This window comes from Falco rusticolus, chromosome 12 (genome assembly GCF_015220075.1).
Source record: "Falco rusticolus isolate bFalRus1 chromosome 12, bFalRus1.pri, whole genome shotgun sequence".
Lineage (NCBI taxonomy): Eukaryota > Metazoa > Chordata > Aves > Falconiformes > Falconidae > Falco > Falco rusticolus.
Genome location: NC_051198.1, coordinates 32,979,404 through 33,001,931, shown reverse-complemented (window position 1 = coordinate 33,001,931; position 22,528 = coordinate 32,979,404). Strand labels below are relative to the sequence as shown.

Here is a 22,528-nt window from a genome sequence, read left to right as displayed (position 1 = left end):
TTTTCTCTTCCAAACCACTGGCTGAAGGGAGTTAAATCAGATTTCCAAGGCTTTTGTGACTTGCTGCTACCCCAGTGTTGGTGGGAGAATTAGACTGAAAGGCTGGACTTCATTTCACCTACTGCAGACACCCAAGGATGTTTCTTGGGAGAAATTAACTGCAGTTATGCAAGTTACACAGGACCAGTGAGTGGGCTCAGTCTCCCTTTGGAGCAACAATACCCTTGTAAAATACAGGGGGGGGACCCTCTCAGCTTAATACTAACCTTCAGATGAGTGAGGCAGGTGAAATGAGTCCCCCAGGTTCAGATGGAGGAGCAATGGACTGTGGCACGTGGTCACGAGTGATGCTTAGGGGCAAAAGGCAGCAAGTGCTTATGCAATGGCTCAGAGCCTGTCCCCTGCCTGCAGGGACTCCTTGAAGGTGGATTCAGTCGCCATCCTTTCACTAAGGTCTTTCACTGCCCTGTCCCGGGCCAGGCTCACATGTCTGTGACTCACAGGCAGGTCCTAAAATTAAGATTGCCCCAGTTTCCAGATCAAACTGCAGCCCAGAGGATCCCAGATGACAGCACGACTGAGCAGATACCCTCTGACAGACCACCTGAGGCAGCTGGAAGATGCCTCCCCTGCAGGGAGACAACACTCAAAGCGAAAAAGAGCCACTCTCATTACCCAGGACCACAGCAAGCTGACAAGTAAATGAAACTCATCAGAGCCCTTTAAATAAATGAGCTGTTCCGTCTGCTCCGAGATGCAGAGTTAATTTAACTGGTTTGATTCAGGTTTCATTTGTCTTTGCACTGTTTGAATTTCTCCCCACAAATCACTCACGGGTACTCAGGCTGACCAGAAATAATTCTGCATTTTCAGACTTGAGGCTGGAACCAGAAGGGAAAATCAAGTTCAAGCTATTGACAAAGAGTAAATCAAACTTAAATCTAATTTTTACCTTGAGGATTAGACATTTTATCCAGGTCTCTGGTACTAAAAGTGAAACCATTAATGACTATAACCTTCATTCTTTCTGACTCCTTGCATTTCTGTTTTCTCTCTTTCTTATTTTAATAAGAAGCTGCAACCAGTGCCAAGATATTTAGTTTACAATGCTGTGGTTTATTGAGCTATCACTTCTGTTACAGCAGAGCCCAGCTACAGTAGCTGCAATGAGAGCTACGCTCTGCTGGGTGTTCTGCAGGCTCCTGCTATAATGACAGTCACTGACAAACTAATTAAGCAAAGGGTGTGAGACAGAGAAACACAAGCTATAGGGAGGGCAAGGGGAGAACGCTGTGCCCTGGGCTCTGGCAGACGAGAAGCAGAAGCCAGCTCTGCTGCCGCCCACCATCTTGAAACTCCCTCGCTCCTCCGTGACCGGGCAGGACACTTCTCCTGCCTCCACCGGGCTCTCCCCTTCACAGAGCTCTAGCACAGCCGCTGGGCGTTTCAGCCTTCTGGAGACCCCTGCCAGGTACCAAAAGTCCCGTGTGAGCAGCCAATCCAGCTACCTCTGAAATACCAGGCTACAGCTGAAAAGCCCCAGCCTTTTCCTCCCAGCAGCTGGGAAAGACATTGATCCAGGCAGACCAGGCATCACCAGCCCAAAGGCCTGGTTGTCCTTGGTTTACTGCAGGACAACTTGGCGATGAAGGCAAGCCCTGGTGAGGCTGAAGGCAGATTCCCATCCACTGTCAAGGCTTCTGGCTGCGCCCGCTGCCATTCCCGGCAGATCTCGCAGAGCATCAGCCAGGAGGGGCTCACAGAGCTCGTATGACTCTGCACGGGGGTCCTGGATGTATGGGGAAAGCTTTCCCCCATGAAGACAGTCAGGCATTGGAGAAGATTGCCCAGGGAGGCTGTGCAGTCTCCATTCTTGGAGGTTTTTATGACCTCACTGAATGAAGCCCTGAGCATAGCTCACCCTGCCTTTAGCATGACATCAGCCTAGAGACCTCCTTGGGTTCCTTCAACTGGAGTTACTCTACAATCCACATCTCTCTGCTTCCACCTGACAGATTCCCATCTGTCTCCCATGTTCCCAACGAGACGAGTAACTGCTCCCATGTTCTTCTGCCAACCCCTCAGAGACTCTAAACCTAACACCAGCATGGCAAGAAGGGGCAATAATGGCCATGCCACCGGCAGAAATGGATGCAGCCTCATGACTACCAGATTCAAGAAAGTGCCGCTGGGTTTGGTGCTGGTTCCCCCAGTGCCAGCACACAGAAAGCAGAGAGGAGAAAGTTTCCTTGAAGAGCAAGCCAAATGGTGAGAGCTGCAGCCTGGTGAAAACCTTATTGTGAGAGGTTTGGAGGCTGCAGGTTTCCTGGTGCAAGCTTTCAGGTATGAGGGAGTTTTTAATGCATAATGCAATAGGCTTCAACACAGTTTAAGGCATTTCAAACATCTAGAAATTACAACAACACTTATAGACCTTTCGCTTGAAAGAAATCAGAGGCAATAGATGGATCTGGAGAGATGATTACGCAATGAAATATTTAAGGAAAGGAAAGAAAAAAAACTTCCCCACTTGTATTTTTCTTCTTTGATTTAGTTGGGCTCATTAAAATAGGTTTTGTTTTAAGAGAACACTGCTATTTCAGCAGCTGAAATTCCTTTTGACCTATTAAGTAAACTACAGGGAGTTTCATAAGGTGACACAACTAACTCACACTGGGAGAATTAGGAGTGCATGAATTTATGACAGTTAAATGTTTAATTTCTAACGGTGGAAGTAAAAAGACCTCCATGCTATTTTAGTATTACCAATATGCAGCAAATCCACCGTGAGACATGGGCCTGTCCTGAAAAGGAAGGACTCGGAGTACAGTGAAATGCCCAAGGTCACATCAGACACAGTGGCAGAGTTGGAAATAAAATTCAGGTCTCTTGATTGCCTGTCCAGAGGTATATTTAAATGTGGAAACAATTAGCATATGCATATTAGATCTGCCTGAATAATTGATTGCTTTATTCAGTAGCTGAACCAAAGAACAGGGGAGAGAGAGGAGGGATTACCTTGTGTTGACCTAAAACATAAAATGTTATCCCTGCAACCAAACACTTCTGAGTAGATGGAAACACCCTGCTTGAGCCAAAATGAAATGTAATGTTTCATTTATTTATTTTTAATCGAACTAACTTGCTTTTGGTTCCATTTGCCTCAAGTTGCTTCCAATAAAAATGTGACATGTTCAGGATTTTTTAGCAATCCTCCTTCCCAACCAGTTTTGACAGCCTCAACCCTTTGTTGAGTTCAGTCTGAATTCACTTTTCTTTTTTTTTTTCATTTGATGACAAAAGCTGCATTTTCCAACTAATAAATAACTGACCTGAATAACAGCACCTGGCTGTAATGTAATAACCCTGCCTGTTGTGGAAGGCACCAGTACGAAACCACCTTGCCACCTGCACAACTTACAGCAATTACTTTCCAAAGTGAAAGCAGTCAAAAATCAGGCTCTGTGCCTTTCTAACCGAGAAATTCATTTCACCAACACAATCCAGCAAAGCTGGGTGTCAGAAAGCTATTATCAGCTGCCTAACTGCATCTGGACACACGAACGCTATGAATCAGCCCTGACGAAGTGGCTGGTGAGCTCAGTGCGAATCTGTGCAACACCTGCATCCTGCCCTGACGCTGCATCTCCGCACCGGCCAAGCCTTGTGCACGTGCTTCGGGACGTGGTTTAGCAGTGCCCTTGCCAGTCCAGGGTTAATGGTTGGACTCTATGACCTTAAAGGTCTTTTCCAACTGAAAAGATTCTGTGATTCTATGCCCGACACATGCACCTCTCCTTCCTTCCTTCCTGGCTGCAAGTACGCATTCTCCACTCAGAGCCTGGCTGTCCGGTAGCATGCACAGCACAGGATGCCTTCACACCGGCTTGTACCACCGGGTCCTTCGCAGCACTGCTGTTCCAAGAGTCCCCAACACCACACAAGAGGACCACCTGACAACTGCATCCAGCCTCATCACATCCCTCTTGAGCCCCCCACCCTCATTTCAAACCGGGGAGACTGAGTCATGAGAAGTGATTCTTGCTTTAAAATATACCTCTCTCCCAACAGAAGGCTATGCTGACATTTCTTCTCCTTCCCTCCATCCATCCATCCCAAAAAGCTGTTCTGTAAAACTCTTGATTACGTCCAGCGCAATAAAACTAACTTTCATGACATAACATATAGAGAGACACTAATAATGAAATAGCTCAGGTCACTACCTTCAGCAGCGTGGTCAGGCTGAAGGATCTGTTGGCCAACTTGAAGAGCAGGAAATTGCACTGCCTTTCACTTCCAAAGCAAGTGAATACAGCTGTTCTCTGGAGTGTATAATTGCATCCTTAATTGTTCAGAGTGCCCTCACTGAGAAAAATCTCTTCCAAAGTGAGTCCCACAACTCTCCCGCATGGAGTCTCTGCCCAAGAGCTGCTCCAGCTCCTGGGGAAAGCTTAGACTCAGACCCACACCTACCATGCCAGGTTTGGGGCCAGAACTGTCACTCTTGTGGTTCTAACCATGACCCAGAGTGAAAACTTATGCACAGCTGGACTGCTTGTTTATTTGATAGACAAGCCACACTCACAGGAGAAAAGATGCGATGCCTCAGTCTTCCTGGTCCCTATGCCACGGAGTCTGCATAGATTCTGAGAAGGACTGAGCTACCCACAAAACCTCCTGCCTAGTCTCAGTGACACCTTGTGTTGCAAGAGAACTAAAATTCTCCAGCTTACAAGAAGGTTGTTGGTACTCTGCCCTGTAGAAACCTGCAGCAAGGCAAAGTCCCTGCCACACACAACGGAGCATCGCAACGAATCCTGAGAGGCTCACCCAGGAATATCAACATCACAGCATCACCTGGCCCTCTTGGTCTGCCTGCAGGCTGACACCAGTGCCCCAAAATGCATGTTGGCATCTGTAACCAGACTGCCCACAGACAGAAACACCTATACGTGGCTCCAGGGCTGGGCCTACTCACTCAACTCTCACTCCTGATGGGCAGCCAAGCCACCCCCCGAGCCTGGTTCTCGTTCACACCCTGCTCATCTGGCTCTACTGGCGTCTCCACACTGCATGCAAGAAGCAAAGCAGGACAAGACACCTGCCTCACACCTGTTCTGCATGTTACACCCCAGCACTATGCTCTAGGCTGGGATTTAGATACTCCTGAAGCAGGAATGATAAATAATGAGAGGATGGCACAGGAAGACAGCCTGGTGGTGCAGGCGTGGTGCAAAGTGAAGGTTTCTGTACCTCCTGCCCCAAGCAAAGCACCCCCAGGTTGTAAGTCACTTTGCTAGAAAAACAGATCTGTGATACTGTAAAATTGCTAGTGCCAGTTCATCAGGGCAAGGATGATTAGATTAAGCAGCCACTCCTGGGCAGCCTTGCTTCATCAGGCTCTAGAAGAATTGCAGAGCTCGGAATACGCTGTGGAACAAAAGCTTTAGAGAGTAAGTGATTTAGACATAGCAAGACTGGTAGCTGGAGGTAGATAGGGCAGGCAGGGAAACACTGGGAAGTAGCATCAGTGGGTGTAGATTGACATTTACAAGCCCTGCTTAACCCCCTACTCATCCCTCCCTGCAGAAATCAGAGTTGAAATGAATAATGGGGCCCATTAGACTCAGGGCATCGCTAAAGCCTGAAGAAAAATCCTATAAACCCTTCCCCCTGGGAGGAGAAGGAACATAGAACCTATGAGACTTCTGCATGGGAGGCACAGGCATTTGGCTGGCAGCACATCAACTCAGCGTTGCCTCTTGTCATCTTGCAAGCCACATGCAGTGGGGAGAAGGGAGATCCTCCCGTTGCAGAGGGCAGGACAATAGGAGCTGGAAGGTGGGTGGGTGGCATGAGAACACCGTGCACTGGGAGAGGACTGGGTCAGCCACTGCATGTAGCAGGCAGCTGCGGTGGGAGATGTCCTGAAGAAGCACGCTGAGCACAGCTGTCCTGCAGGACCTGACACCAGGCTGGATGTCTCACGGGACCTAGGATGGGCAGGTCGCCCCTCAAGGAGCTGAACTCTTTGACTATGCCATCATTGTCTTCCAAGCAAATTATCCATTTGCAAGCACTCATTCAGAGATCTTTGTTCTTCCTGGGGATTTTTAAGGGGTCTGAGCACACAAACCCCATCAAACCTCTGCTCGAATTATGCCTACTTGATGTGAACAGTCAGTTCATTTTTCCCATGCCTCAGTGAACTATAGTCTCAGAGCTTAGGACAGAAATGCTTTACAGTATGGATTTGGATGGATGGTTAATGAGGGAACTTTGCACATTCAGGTTTTATATAGATACATATGCACAGATACACATCTACAGGGATGCCATGTATAAAACTGGAAGTGCTAAAGGCATGCATGGACTCACAACTCTCATATACTGCACCACTATTCAAAAATGCAGTCTTTGCTGATGCAATGCAAATCACCACAGTTTGTCACTTTTCTGATATTAACACACCGAATTCAAAGCACGAAATATTTTGATTCTTAGGTACTAAAAGTTGGATCAGCTCCACCTGAATCCTCAGGGTCACAGACATTTATATCTGAAGAGGTGCATTCTGCTGTGATCTCATTGCTCAAAGTAGTTTCCAACTTTTACTGGAGGAAGAGTATTTAGAAACATTTGATTTGATACCCAGAGAATGTGTATTTAGACATGAGCAGATATACCCTCGCACACTTACATGCAGACACTATTGACATTTCTTAAAGCAAAGTCACTGAACATGCAGAGTATCTTCCTCCTGTTTAAACCTCTGCATTTTTTCCTCCATTGTTCCCCAATGGCACTGTATAAACTATAACCTGTAAAAACTGAAGTCTTCCAAGTGAAGAAAACAAAATTTGGAAATCCTAGTATGTAACCTGCAGTCTTAATAACCACATAGGCAGTATTAAAATCTCTCCTGGACAGAAGCATTTATACCTGCCTGCAGATACAGATATAAGGTAGAGAGAAAGATAAAAATCCTTATCCAGCTATGCTGCACCTTTTCTCTAATACTTTCCTCAGAAGGGAAAACATTTTAAATCCAGAAAGATACCTTCCTCAAGTTAAATGTGTTGTGATGCTGCCTATATACACTAGTACTGCATTACATCTGCATTTGTGTAACGAAGAGCCTTCCTGTGCCTGTGAGATTTATTCCAGAGCGTATGGCACCCATGGTTGAGATGTCTGCCTGCCCACTTAATAAAGGCAGACTTCGTTTAATCTGTACACCCTGGCATGACCTGTAGTTACCAAACTGCCAATAAAATGTCACCTTGGCCAGTAAAATCAGAAGTGGCTTATTCTTTGGAGCGAGGTGATTTGAAACTAATATGAAGAGCATCTAAATGCAGCTACTTTGAAGACGATAGCTCATTAACTATAATTAAGAGCACGTCATTTAAATACATGAATGTAGAAATGCATTCTCTGCTCTGACTGCATTTTATGATATACGATAATCCCCCTGAAAGTACCAGTTAACTCATCTTCTTGGGTTTAAGAATATCAAAGCATCTTTTAATTGTTGTTAATGCCCTGTTTATGAGGGATTAATGTCTAATTATTTGTGATCTGAATATTTAATCTCCCTGGAAAGTTTAGATCTTTTTTTTTTTCCACCTTCTTTCTCTCTCATTACACACTGAGGCTGCAGCCTCCCCTCCCGTTACTTTGAAGACACAGTTCAACAGATTGCTCTCCAGAGCAACTCCTGCCACTAGGTAGCTCCATGTTCTCACGGGGGACAGAACCCCGCAGCACCGCCCGCCCCGCACAGCCCCTTGCACCCCTCCCGCTGCAGCGCACCCCGGGCCGCGGGCGCTGCCAGCCGCGCTCCGGGAAGGATGCTGCTCCCGCGCTGCCAGTTCCAGAACGGTCTCAACGCATTTGCCAGCCTCTTCCTACTGAACGGTTCTCCCCGAGCCCGTGCGAGGTGCTTTAGTGATACCCGACCCAGAGTGATGGGACAGGCGTGGGGGACTTACCCGAGTGGCCCCTCTCTGCCACTGAACAGAGGGACCACTCCTGCCTCCTCGCCTTAAGCATCCCTCTCTCCAACTGGGCTGCCCGCAAACTGGAGGCGGGGAAGGCAGCGCCACGCACCCGGCACCTCTCGGGCAGGGCGGCGAGGGCAGGGTGGCTGCAGGGAGCCCCCCTCCCCTTTCCCGTCGCGCTGCGCAGCCCCACGCCCCCTGCCCGGCCAGAGGCTGCCTTGCCCGGCGCTGCGAGGGGAACGTGCTCCGGTACAGGGACCGGGGGGGGAGGGATTCCTCCGGGGGGGAGGGAAGGGAAAAGGAGGACCCCACGCACAGTTTCCCTTCCAGTGCTCCCAATCCAAACCTTGCCCCTGCACTGGAAAAGCCTGATCCCTTCCCAGACCCCCTCCCGGCGCGACGGGCACAGACGGGGACGCGCTAATTTCGGCTCCCGGCAGGGCACTGGGCGTCCGTGCCCCGCCCCCCCCCCCCCCACCACCCGCGGTGCCTAGGGGGGCAGGATCGCGGCCCCATATTCCTGCGCTCCCCGGGGCTCCCCCCGGAGACTCTTGGCCGCGGCGGCTGCGGGAGGTGCGGTGCCCCCCCGTCCCCGCTCGCTGCCCGGCGGCCCCGCTCCAAAGCATGGAGGGGGGGAGGGATTTGGTGCATCGCTTCCCGGAGGGGAGGGGAGGGGATGGGATGGGGTGGGATGGGGGGGTGTCACTCACCTCCCTGCAAGGTGACCCGCAGCGCGGTGCTCCCGCCGGGGGGAGCGGCGGTGCTCCCGGCCGGCGGCGGCTCAGCGCCCGGGCGCGGTGCCCGGCAGCATCCCGGCGGCGGGGGCGGCGGGGGGGCCGGGGCCGGGCAGCGCGGGCGGGCAGCGGGGCTGCGCTGCCTGCACCCGCCGGGCTGCACTGTGCGCTCAACTCGCGGGGAGGAGGAGGAGGAGGAGGAAGAGGAGGAGGGAGCGAGGGAGGGAGGGAGCGAGGGAGGCAGGAGAACCAGCCCTGCGTGGCGGAGCGGCCAACTTTCCTCCTGCAGCAGGAGCAGCCTCCCATCCCCTGGTGTGTACACCCGCCCCCCCGCCCCGGTACGGCAAAACCCTCCCCCTCCCAGCCCCCTGCCTCCTCCCCCTCCCTTGGCCTTCCTCCCAGCCGGGGGTCTCCGCTGCTCCCCACGCACCGCAGCTCCGCGCCCCTCCGGGGGCCCCGGCTCCTCCCACCCCCACCCCCCGGGGCACCCCGGTACGGATTCCACAGCCACAGGCACCTGCCAGCACAGGGCACAGCACCCCAACTCCCCCAGGTGATGGGGGAGCTCCGGCGCGTCTGAAGAACTTTATTTGTGTGGGTTTATTTTTTAGCTTGGTGACGAGGTGCCGGGCTGCGCGCTGCAGCACTGAGGGGGCGGGGGGAGCTTCCCTGCTTCCCTAATAACCACACGTAACCCGGGAAAGCAGGGTTCACTCGTTCGTCTTCCCACCCCCAGCAGGCCTGCTAGCCAAGTCATTTGCCTAAAAGCTTCTCTGTCACCACTTCTTTCTGGATGCTTTAACATCTATGGCTCGAGCTGCTGTTGGAGGATCACAGGCAGGGTTTGGATCGCTGCTGCTCCTCGCTGCTGCAGGGGGAGGCGCGAGGCCCTACAGCCCTGGTGCGTTTGTGTTGCCCCCACCTCTCTCCCCAGGTTAAGGCTGTTTTCTCTCCCTGCTTGCTTGTTGTTATTCATACTCACAAAATAACCCCTGCCAAATTTTGCTGAAGGAGAATGTCCAAGATTTAAAACACACCTTAACTAACCTGAGCCTCTCTCGGGGATTTTTCAGCAGAAAAATCCCTCAAGCCTCCTCTTTCACAACGTCTTAGTGCTCTTCCAAACTCTTTGTTTTCAGTATATCCTAGTGGTACTTGCAAAAGATTTTTCTTTCCGTCTAAATAGCTGCTCCCTTGCTCATCCCTGACTTGCTCTGGACTTCAGGGAGGTTTTTTGTGTCTTACAGAACACAGCTTCTTCCTTAATGTAATAGGCACTGGGTGGCAGTAAATATGTAATCAGCAGAAAAAATAGCCCCAAATGATGATCACCCTGATTCTCCAAAGTGCTTTTCACCTTTTCTTTCTTGGGAACAGAAGCCTGTAAACCACATTCATTCTGCCTTTACTGAGTAAGACTTTTAGGAAAAAGACTGTCTCTCTGTTCTGCTTGTACAGGAACAAAACTCTAGGGGGGCTGGCTTGCAGCCAAATGAGTACAAGCTACTACAGTGCAAATTCGTACCATCAGGCGTTACTGCTACTGATTGGAGATATCAGCTGGCTTGGATGGATGGTGAATTCCTGGCAAAACACAGTTTCTTAGTGACCACAACTATTTGTGCAGTAGGAGGAAGCATGGCAAGATTTCCAAAAGGATTTGTTAGATATTTTCTTGGGAGGAAAAAAAAGGGCATTTATAGAAAACGGAGGGTGGAAGGGATATCTGGGTTATCAAGTCAAATTTTCTGGCTTCCAGGCAGCCACATCCTGTGAGCCTGTTTGTTTCCTTCTGACACTTCCAAAATGAAGTGTTTTCCATGCTGTTTCACAAGGTGAGATTCAGTGACATCAGTAAGGTAACCATTATCTCTAGCACTGTTCCTCCACCTTTGCCATTCTCCCTATACCAAACAAAGCATGCTTTTCACTCAGTCCAGGAAGACCATGGACCTTTGTGTCCATGAGAAAACAAGACCTAATTTGGTTTAGTTGAGTTTTGCAGCAGAAACAAGAAAATCTTAGTGGAGCAATCACAATTCAACCACCACAATGGTTGTAACTGTTGCTACAGACCAGGACATACTTCGCTCTTTCTTTTCGTCAACCTCTTCTCTTGCCGAGAACCACTGAAGAAGGAGCTTAGCAGTGCTCTGACTAGTGTTAATCGTGCCAGTTCCCTGTGTGCACTGAGCTTGCCATAAATTGGCCTATTCCTGACGCTGGGAAGCTAACAGCTATGCCTGGCTTGATTTTGGTATTTGCAGCTCTCATTGTCCACCTGGTTCCCTGCTGATTTTTGGGGAAAGGCTTTCAAAGACCAAGAGAAAGCTTGTGGCGAGGTGAATTGCAGCAGACCGGTTTGTGATTGGGAGGTTTCTCTTCATGTCTAGCAGCATCACTGAGCGTCTTCTTCAACAGCGCATAAGCATGCACAATCCTCACTGCATTGGACCAACACATTTCACAGCTTCTTGGTAAGAACTGTGGGTGGGAAGAAATCGGGGAGATTCATGCTACGTGTCTAGCAATGGCAACTGACCCTTTCTCTCTGTTTCTAAAGGCACTTTTCATCCCGCCAGGGAGGATACAGATGCACCTCAGTAGGAAAGCTTCTGTGTAGACAGAAGCGCAAAGCACTGCAGTGACAGAGAGCAGCATGAGGAGATGTTTGAAAGAGGTAAGGCAGGGGAGGAAGAAAAGTCCAGCTCCCTCGGGTCTGATGGCTGTTGGAGGCTTGCTGCAGCTGCTTGCTAATCTAATTTTATGCCAGAAATCTGCCAGGACAAACTGCATAGCAGGCAGGGACCCCTTCTTGCTTTGGAAACAGGTTTTCTTCCCAGGGCCTCTAAGCAAGGCTCAGCTGTAGCCTGAGCTCCTGAGAAGCTACCATTCCAAGACCTGATGAATAGTAAGAACAAGAAAAATCCTTGCAAAAAGAAAAAGTGAGAGGCAAGGCCACCTAGAGCAGAGGGAGAGGTGGGAGCAGTGCAGGGCAGCCCAGGCTGGCCTGGGAGCCTCCATGGGTCCAGCGGTCTCCTGCTGTCTGTGAGGAGCTGGGGATTTGGGAGCCATAAAGGCAGAATGTAAAGAAAAAATGCCACCCAGATGCAGAAATTACTGGAGATATACAAACAGCTTTTCTTGAAATGTGGTGTTTTGCAGAAGTTAAGGAAGGATGAGACTTCACAGGCGTATATCATTATAGCTCCAGGGAAATCATTTTGTCACTGGTTGCCCTGATCAGGGCTGGTACAAGGACTTACCCTGACCAAGCATTTGACCACTGGCTTCAGTGGAAGCACCCTAAGTAACTGCACCTGGTCGGAGAGACACACAGTCCTGATCGACAGCCTGCTCTTCGCTCTCTGGATGCTCTGCGCCACCGTTAGCAGTCAGTCTGTGAGAGCCCTTGGAGGCAGAGCTGCTCTGAAAGCCTCCTGGCCAAAACCACCCAGGAGGCATCACAGCGTTAGGAGCAGGAGAGAGGCTCCATTGGGAAACCACATGTCAAATGCTGCAGGCAGTGACCATTGCGGTAGCCATGAGGATTTGGGGAGCATCATTAGCTGGGACATCTATTGATGTGCTGAAATGCTCATGGGAGCTGGTGGGAGAAATGTTAGGCTGTGGTCCTCACTGTCCCAACAAAGTCTGAGGGTCTCGGGTGTGGTGTGTGCTCTGGGAGGCCCAGGACACCCTGAGCAGTAGAGTGGAAAGACAGTGACCTGCGAGTGCATCCCTGGGCGCTAGGAAGAGCAGCAGCACCACCTATCACCAGAGAAGGAAGAAGGAGAGAAGACAGACAAAACGCTGCTCCTTCTCACAGTTCCCAGTACAAGATTGGAGCCCAGACCTTCGAGATGACCAAAGAGAAACTTCATTCTTCCAGCAGAAGAAGCTGGCTTCAGTCTTTCCCTGCAACTTTCCTGCTAAAGGCTCCTGCTGGCTCTGCGGATAGCTCCGTATAGGTCCATGATCTAGCATCCTTTGCTGCAGAGGAAACAAAACGTCACCTAACGCCTCTGTCAGGAACAGACCCCAGGTAACACGACAACGCTTGTCTGTCTAAGGGAGGTAGCCCAGTCGATGTTCTCAGCCTTAACAGCCTGGGGGAGTGGTCATGGAGTGACACTGCGGTGGTGCAGAGGGAGATGGAGGGAATGGAAAGGAGCAGGTTTCAGGAGGAAAGGACTGAGAGCTGGTATTTACAGTGATAATGAGCCGGGGGGGGGGGGGCGGGTGGGGTGGGTGGGAAACCTGCAGACCAACCAAACAGGTCTCCGAGACTGCCGGAATGGCTCATTGTTTAGAGGACAGAACTGGGCTCTAGGACCCTGTGCTCCAAACATGTAGGGCTGTTGGCTCTGCAGGTCAGCACTCAAGGGCTCTCTTTGTCAAAAAACCTGGCACCGTAGGTACCGGTGTGGTCTGAACCACATTTCACTTGATTATAATTCAGAGTGATGGTACAGAGCAATCGGGAAGTAGCCCAAAATCTGTAATCTCTTTCTGCCAAAGGCAAGAACAATCTTTCCATTTAATTGGATCAGACCCCAAAGGTCTAGCCAGGAGTGCTTTTAACTTTCTGAGAAAGAAAATGGGTTAGCTGAGATGGCTGAGCTGGGTGGGTGCTGAAGTTTGTGTTGATTTGTTTGCTGGCAATTGAAACCAGAATAAAAATGAAAGCTTGGGTTAACCCAAGCTGAGCATTTTTTTTTCTTATTCTGTATTTACAGCAAATGGAAAAGTAAAATACATAATTTTTTGGCTGAACCACATAGCTTAGCTTACAACCAATGTTTCAGTGCTTTGAACTGTTCTTTACTCCTGTTAACTGGATCTGCTTGTTTACTTGCAACAGAGGAAGAATCCAAACACAATCTCTGCCACGCTTAGCCTAATCTGCACCAAGAGAGTGGAGTGTGGCTGCTAGATAACATCTGCTGGGAGGATGGAGTAAACAGGATGTGGGTCTTTACATCTGGTACTAAATTAACTTGGAAAGACCTGTTAGCAAAAGTGTTTCACGTACACAAGTCGTCAGCCCAGTCTCTGGAAGGGGTTGTCTGTGCCTCCTTCCCTCGAGATGAGTTACATGAATTCAGCTAAAGTGGCCCAGTTTCTCATATGTCCAGGATCTAAGAGACTCAGAAGCTCAAAAAAAAAAAAAATAAATCACATTGCTTTTATTTTGCCATCTGTGCCTCATCTCACTGCATGCAGTTCTCATGTTTGAACTTTTTGGGATTCTTCCAGGAAGCCTTACAGCAAGCGCTGGCACCAGTGCTTCTCTATTCATAAGGCAGCTACTTGACTGGTACAGACAGCTCCAAGGGAGAGGGAACTGTATCATTGCTGTGCTGCCTTGCATTGCTGGCCTTCCAAGGTATCCAGGAAAGGCACAGGTTAATGCTAATTGAGATGCGGCCATCTGTCAGACAGAAAACATGCCAAGGCCACCCTGTGATTTTTTATAAGGGAAAGAACCAGTCACTGGTGACAATATTTAGGCGCTACAGACCTTGACCAGAGACAGACAGATATCTAAGATGATAAAGGTTCCCTTTGGACATGATCAGGAATCTCCTGAGTTGTTCAGCTCCTCACTTTAAATGCCTTTTCATCCCCTGGGAAACTGCAGCGTAACTGCTTTAAGTTAAACACATCTTTGGTGCTGAGTGCCATGAGAATTGACCTATTATTTGTCTTACGGTGTTGCTCAGGTTCCCAGTATGGAGAGATATGTATGTAAACATGGTAAGAGACAGCCCTTTCTCCAGAGATCTGATCCTATAAGTAACCAGGACAGGAAAAGCTGGGGGTGGAGAGCAGCACCTAGTCCCACTGGAGGTCTTGGACCTAGATTCATATGGGCATGTTGATGCCTAACTGGGCAGACATTAAGTTAAATTAAACAACTTGCAGATTGTCATGTTGGGTTGGTTCAGCCCCTTAAACAGAGCTGCCTGGGCCTGTGGAGAACCCTGTGTCACCCAGACAGTGTCAATGGACTCTGCACGAGACATCTGGGAGAGCTTGACATCCCTGGAGCAATGGCTGGAGGCAGGAGGATGCCCCAATAGTTAGGGACCTGAGCTGAGCCCTATGGATCTGATTTCCACCTTGGCAATTGCAATTTAAAGAGAGTGCCAGCACCTTTTCTTGCTGCCTGCAGTGGGTGAAACCCCCTAGCTTAGAAGCCTCAACAGCAGCTCTGCATGAAGGACGCAATGGTTTCCAAATTCTCCATCATCCTGCAGATTTAAACTAGTCAGTGCCTGTCCTGTAACATTCAAAAAGTGCTTTGGCAAGAAACAAATGATAATACTTTTCCTTTCTGCACTAACAGGCCATGAAAATAAAAGAGTTCCAATTCCCACCTTCGGTCTCCTGCTGCAGCTCCCATGGCAAGGGTGCAGCCTCACTGCTCCTCAGGATGTCTGCCAAGAGCTTGCGGAGGGTCAGACCTGTTTAAGGCATGCAAGCAGATGATGGGACCTGGCCTCAGGTTTGCCTACCTGGAAAGACCATGGGAAACTGCTGGGCGTGATGAGAGAAGATGCTGAACATGAAAAATAGTGAAGTGAGAAGCTGATGAGGGTTACAGGTAGCGCCATGAGGAACAGTCAGGTTTCACAGGCAGGCAGGACAACGACACTGATATGAAAACTTGTGGAAGTGCAAACTTAAGGAAACAGGCCAGAAGTATAGGACATCATGGTTAGCAAGTAGTGTAATTAAGGAGAGATGGCTTCAATGCTCCTTAATGAACAGTCCCACAAACATCTCACTACATTCACTGAAGGAATTAATCCGTCTGGCTGATAAATACCCAGTTGCCAGGAATACTCATTGAATTAACTGATGCCACCTTAAAATGCAGAGGAGAATAAAATTTTATTTTATTAATTTCTATGTGCTTACCTGCCTTTTATGTATGATGAGGGGTTTTCCTCCCCTTGGAGCAGCTGTTAAAGAGAGAGGACAGGATTTTCACAAAGAAAATGGCCTGACAAATACCCTGGAGGTGCTCTGGTGGTTCTCTGCTTGCCCTGTGCAATGCAGGAAGCCTTGGAGGGACCCATCGGCATGCTGTGTTCGGAGTGCCGTAGCTCACGGCGTGGCTCCTGTGGCACCCTGCTGTGACTATGGAGATGCTTTTGAGGTGGGCATACTCCACTTGTCCTCATCTATCCAGAGCTCTCAGGCGTGAGGCACCAGCGGGTGGGTAGGGAGGGATGTGCACAGGGAAGCACTTCAAGAAGTCTGGAACCTCAAAGACCTCTATTATTTTAGGGGAAAAAATCATGATCTTGGAAAAAAAGGCAAATTTTTGTCTCTTGTCCTTCCTGTCCATGGGAAGAGGTCTGAGTCCCAAACTGCTTGTCCTTTCCACCTTGCTCGCCAACATCCCCAAAATCAGATCTCTTTTTCTCCTCAGCAGTGAGGGGTTCACCTATAGCTTATGGTTCTCTGCCAGCTCTTAGCATATCCTTACAAGCAAGCAGAGTTTTGAGATCCATTGTCACAAAAGAGAAGACATTGTCCAAGTAAAGACAATATTAAAGGTAGTCGTGGTAGATCAGGCCTCAGGAAAACCTCCAACTGAAACCAATGAAGGGTTGTGCTTCCAAATTATTTGCATGGTTCTGTCCTTAGCGTCTGGGCATGGAATCAAAAGCAATAAGCCAACAAAGCAGCACTGAGCTGCTCCTGCGAACAGTCACCATCAATAATGAGAAATACTAGGAGAAGTACTCTTTGAAATTCAAATCACAAGGAGCATCATTTAAAAAGGAACTCAAGAGAAGCAGAAATACCATGCACCACACTTTAATTGTCATGCATGTGACAAAATCCCCTGCATTGCTGTTACTTAGCAGCATTAAATTTATTCCCATATTATTAATGCCATACCTGAGATGAAGTAATTAAACTGGCAGCCCATTTCTTCTGAACTACAGGCCAGGCCTTCAGCTGGTGTAAATCAGAATACCTCCACTGCAGAGACTGGGATTTACAGCTGCCCGGGAGCCAAGCCCTTGTTTTGAACAAGGGAGAGCTGAAAAGGAAGTCAAAACCATCATCACTGTGTGTTGTTCCTTCTGCCCCACAGTCAGGGTAAGTGAGGCTCAGGTCCCTGCTGACCTGGAACTGCGCCCGATGCACACTGCAAGCGACCTGGGAACTCCTCCCAGCAGGTTTAACAAATTAAATTTGGAAGGTTAAATATTTAATAACATGCTAGTGATTTCTTCCAAATGGGCACACTTAGTTGCTACTATACCCTGTTCCTTTCCCAACCAAAGTCATCAGAAATACTCACAGGCCTGTTTTGACAGAAATGCTATATTACGTCTGCAGGGAAAGAACAGCTGTAGGATTCATCACCCCGTCCTTCCCTCCCAAGCCCCCCAGCCACAGCTGCCTTTTGCCCACCTTCCAGCCTGGCTCCCAACGTGCCTGTACCTCTGCAACAGCAGGATGGCTCCACCTGCATCCACAGCACCTTCCACACCGTGATCCCAGATGGCAGGACTGCCCCACGGACAGGAGAAGCAGTTAAGCGTATGACTGCAGTGATAGCATGGACCTTTGAAATTGTGGGTGTCCTGATGCCAGGCACATTGTTAATCAGCGAGTGGCACCTTGCAGACCACAAAGAGATTTGGGAAAAGCCAGAATCTCACCTGGGCAACTTAAAGGCCCATTCAAAAAATCCACTGAAGCTGAAGAAAGGAGCTCACTGGGAAAAGGACCACATTTCTTGGATGTACGCTGTGCCTGCTCTTCTTGTATATGAAGGGAATAAAATATGCCTTTATGTGGGCACGTGGGAGAAAAGGGGAGGTTCACTGATTAAGCCCCCCAGGCAAGAGGGGAGCAGAAGAAGGTGAATTTTGGTGTATAATTAGGCTGACTGCTAACTGCCATAGCTGACATCAAGTGAAGGTAAGAAGTGCCAAGTTTCCAAACAGATGGTGGGAAGGGGTTCTCTGTACAACAGGCTGTACATCTGCAGAGCATCTTGCTGAAGGACACTGCGGGTGAGACAGCTTATCTGGGAGAAGAAGGAGACGGGGTAGGATTATGGAAGAGATTCAGTGAAGGGTACTGAATAGATGAAGTCTGGTTTGGAAAAGCCTGGAACTGCAAAATGCCAGGGGCTAGAACAGGGTTTAGGAGAAGTGTCACCATCTTTGCCCTGTTCTTGTAGCTATCCCTCAGCACCTGCATTTGGCCACGTTTGGAGAAAGACAGACCTTTGGTCTGAACCAGGATAGCTGTTGTTATGTTTCTGTGGCATCCCAAACTGCCAGAGGTACTAGACACGCATCATCTTACTGTATGGGCTGAAAAAAATGCATGTGCAAGTTTAACAACCACTCTTCCAGATGACTTTTTTGGGCTTTTTTCATTTCTAAGGTAGAATGTTCTGAGGGTTATATACCTTTCTGTAATCAAGGCTGAGTTTTACAGGCACTATCTGGCCCTTAAGCAAAAATGGTAACATTGTCCATTACAATTGCTTTCCAGCAGAAATTGTTTGAGGGTTCTGGTTTTTTGTGGTTTTGTTTTGGTTATGGCTTGTTTTTTTTCTTTTCAGGAGCTGTTTGTTTTCCTTGAGAACTTTTGCTTTTAAAAGGAAAACTGAACCTCTCTCCACAGTGTTTAGTTGTTCCAAATTTCACATCTTCATTAAAGTAAAACTGCAGTGTTTGAGGTTTGTGGCATATTTTTTTAAGAAATGTCACAACTTCGGATTAAGAAGCCTTCATGTTTCAGGGCTCTTCTGTTCTGAATATTGTGTACAATGAGATACTGATGCAAATGAAAAAAACTGTATTTAATTTAAAGATGTGTTCCAAGTAGGTTTTTTTTCTTATTAAAAAGAAGGAAGCTGCCTTGGATGTTTGTTCAAGGTTTCCCGCTGACCTGAGTGGCACTGGTGCCCAAATCTCTTAGACAGCTTTGAAATTCATTCCCAGGCATTTTGGCCTAAATAAAACAGCAGAAGTCTCTTAATCTTATTGCCTCTTAATGTACTAGGTAAAATTTGCCCCAGACTTGCCTTACATCATCCACTTCAAAACAGCAGCTTCTTCTCCCTTTCATGGGCCTAACCAATTAAAGATACTTTGGATGGATAACCCAATACTTTTGAACTCGCATGTCTGGATTTTTGGTGCTAGATTGCTGACAATCTTTTTCTTTTTCTTTTTTCTTCTGCTGACAAAAATATCAATACATTATGTAAGTTTTTATGGGTGTCTTGTAAATTTTTCTTTGCTTGATTAGTGCAAAAACACTCATCCCCAATAAATGCCGCTCGCTTGCAAGCAGTTAATCCGCCAGTTTTATCCACCTCTTGTAATCTACCTGTTCTGTTAATTACTGGAATCAGTGGGATGGTAACACTCCTTTTCCTTACTTTTCTGTGTAAGACTTACCAGAAGGGAGGCAGAGAGAGTTTAAGCTTTGGGATTAATAGCAGTCATTGCTTCATAAATAATAAATCATAATAATTTACAAACACTGACTCTTTTCCTTCTTTTAGTCCAAAAATCTCCTTTACTCCAGGGAAATGCATAGCGGGGTTCCACAGAGAAATTTTCTACTGATCAGCAAGAGGAAAACTTACAGCAGACTATGCTGAGCATACAAAATGCAGAAATCAGCACAGTCTGCTCAAGACAGTTGACAAAGCAGAGTTACCAAATCCAAATTGGTACATACAGCCACAGCTCCAACCCCAGAGCTGGTCAGCCGGAGCTTCCTAGTGCTGTCACTTCAAGTGATTGTAATTTCCAGCTACAACACACTTACAGGTGAGTCAAGGAAGAAGACATGGTGTAACACAGCTTCAGCTGGGGTGAATTGGCATGGCTGATGAGATTAGACGGGTTTTCATCAGGCAGTGCTCTAGGCATCCCGTGGCCCATGACCCTATTCTAACACTCCCTTTCAAAAAGCATGAAACCATTGGCTTTACATTTATATAAAAACCGTATGTATGACTATATTCTCACTGTTACACATGCCGAAAGACTCGGATGCGAGCTGTAGAGACTGTGATTTCAGGTGGTTTAGTAAGGGTTTATGTTTTGTCCATCTTCCTTCTCTCTCTGAACACCTCTCCCATCATTATCTTGACTTCACGTCTTTCTGGAGGCACCTGAGGAATTTCAGTAGGCTAATTCTCTGGGATGCACTGAAAACCAAACTGGCTCATTTTTAAGGCCAGTTAAAAAGGTGGGATTAGAAGGTACTCATCTTGTAAAAGTCCTGAGGAAATACTTACCTTTCATCCCTGTGAACATCTGAAATGTTCACTGAAAAGGCAAATTTAAAAAACACTGAGGCTTTCACACTTTGATGTAGCATGTTCCTTTGTTGTGTGCGAGAGGGCCTTTCTCCTCCCAGTGCTGCATTGCTGCCAGGGGATGTCACGCCTTGGCTTCTTCAAACACAGATTTTCCAAGTGTCTCAAGTACCAGCTGCAGTATCTCCAAAAATCACTCGCCTGCATGCCTCCTGGTCAGGATGCAATCCTTCTCCCATTGAGGGCAGTGGCAGAGCAGGATCGTTAATTTCTTTAATTGCCTTGGTCCTAGGGGTCAGCAGTTTGCTCCACAATGACCCTGGAGGATAGTTTTGTTCCAAATGTAATCATTGTGGAAGACAAATTGTTGGCTGCTTGATATCACCAAGATAGAGACAGGTAACCGCAGGGCCCTTGCCGCTAGTTAGAACATCTCTTTGGGCTGGTGCTGCTGGTGGGCTTCAGAGATCGGGGAGCAGAGCTGGATGCACATAAATGTGCGTCATCCCAAAACATGAGCTGCTCTCTGATCAGTGCTTCAAACTCCTCAAGTCTTGCTGTCTGGTTTGCAGTCTGGGTTAAGTACATTCATGCTGCTTTACAGCTGTCAAATACTAGTAGTATGTTCTGTGTTGTGTCTCCAGCCTAATCGAGTTGCTTCTCTGGCATTTCAGTGTCTTGGATCCACATAATCACACTGGGGGTATAACATCTGATTGATCTTCATGTGTGATGACCAGCTGCGATGTATGCCCTATATACCTTTCACTGGGAGTCTGGCCACAGCAGTCATTCCAAGCCTGTCTGCAGAGGTTTGCCCAGGAAACGTTGCTGGAGGTTAATATAAGTATTTTCCCAAATGCAACCTCAGCAAGTTCTCCATGAATTTTTCTTATACACTGATTTTTGAACCTTGGTCTGAGTTCAGGAAAAAGACCAAATGAGACACAGCTGTGGTCTTCAAGTGTTTGTGTGTGGATTCCAGATGCTTTGCCAACTTGCCAGAGAAATCTACACATTTGCATCTCATTGCATGAGATCATAATGACACTGATGATTCTTGGGCTACCTGATACCTGTTCTAAAACCCAGGCCAGAGCTGTGAAGATTATCTCCAAGTTAAAGATGCACCCTGCCCATGTTCCTGTTGTGATGTTGAAGCCAAAGGGAAATCTTCCCGTCTTGCTGTTCTACACATGTAAAGGTCATGCATCGCATGCAGCAGGCTATTTCAGCTGCTGCTGCCTTGTGCCCTGCCTCTCTGCCTGAGGAATGAAATCCAAGTTTCCCATCTGTGAAGGCAGCACATAAAGGGCAGCTGAGCTGCTGGTGTCTCTCTGCTGATAGCTGTAGGACACACAGTGTGCGTGGCTGATCAACCAGCAGTGAAACTGGATTGTTCTGGGTGGTGTTTACTAGTCAGCAGCAGCTGAGTTTTGGCCAGGAGAAACTGGGCATTGCTCTCCCAGGAGCAGACGGGGCTGCGGTTGGAGGGCAGCTGCTGCAGTCTGGAAGCAGACCTTTGCCTTTGGCACTGATCTCACGGCACCCCCCGCACCAGTCCACTGGGGTCTTGCCAGACGCCTTGCCACTCCAAGGCAGCTCGCAAAGTGTGGTTGTGGCAGATTCAGCAGCGTTGGCTTGGAGTTCTGCTGAAACAGTCACACCCCATTGTCCAACAAAACTGAAGCTTCTGAAACAACCTTTCCCACCAGCAGCCATGTCTGTTGCTTCCACAGTGAAGGAGATTTGTTATGTGCAAGGCGTAACCAGTCCAGCTTGAGGCACCAAACGCAAGTGGAGATAACTACATGGCCTGTGGACTGATATGGAGCTCCTGTCAACAGACAGCGGTAGCTCTTGTCTACAAGTCATCTGAAAGACATGATGAACATGAATGGCATGAAGCAGCCTTCTTTAGAAAACTTCCATGCATCACTTAGTCTTTGGGGAAACCTGGTTTCATCCCTGTCTTTGTCATTGTGGGATTTTGTTCTAATGCATTGGTCAACCCTAGCTATTTTGTGGAGCCTTGTGAGTTCATCTTCAGAAGTTCACATTAAGACACAGTATTTCTTTCTTGAACATCACAGCATGAAGTACAAGGGCCGGTACACACTCCCTGAATGGGGTAGCTCTCATGTCTTCTGAGTCCCCAAGGTGAGCAAGAATTTATACCAATGTTTGCTTCAAGAAGATCTATTTAAAATGCCAGGGCCATGAAAGATACAAGTTTTGTTGATGTCCCACTGGTGATCACTGTCCCACGCAATCCTTCTCCATCGAGCTGTAATTCAACAGCCGTCTCCACCAGGGCAAGTCTACCTTTCTGAGCCAGGAACATGTGGGTAAGAAACCTGTGCAAGAAATGCAGAAAAAGAGCAGATGCTCTGTACAGTTGATGCTCCTTCTTCAAGATGTTGCCCAGTGCTTTTTCAGCACGGCAAACCTGGAGCAGAAATTCC

The 22,528-nt window shown here is 48.2% G+C and overlaps 1 protein-coding gene across 1 annotated transcript in view; it reads right to left on the bottom strand.

Moving 5' to 3' along the window:
• SYNDIG1 (synapse differentiation inducing 1) overlaps positions 1-8,839 on the bottom strand; it is a 76,358-nt gene extending 67,519 nt beyond the window's left edge. The window contains exon 1 of the mRNA XM_037405663.1: positions 8,714-8,839. The gene's annotated coding sequence lies outside the window, so the exon portion shown is untranslated. The remainder of the gene's footprint in view (positions 1-8,713) is intronic.
• Between the last annotated feature and the right edge of the window lie 13,689 nt (positions 8,840-22,528).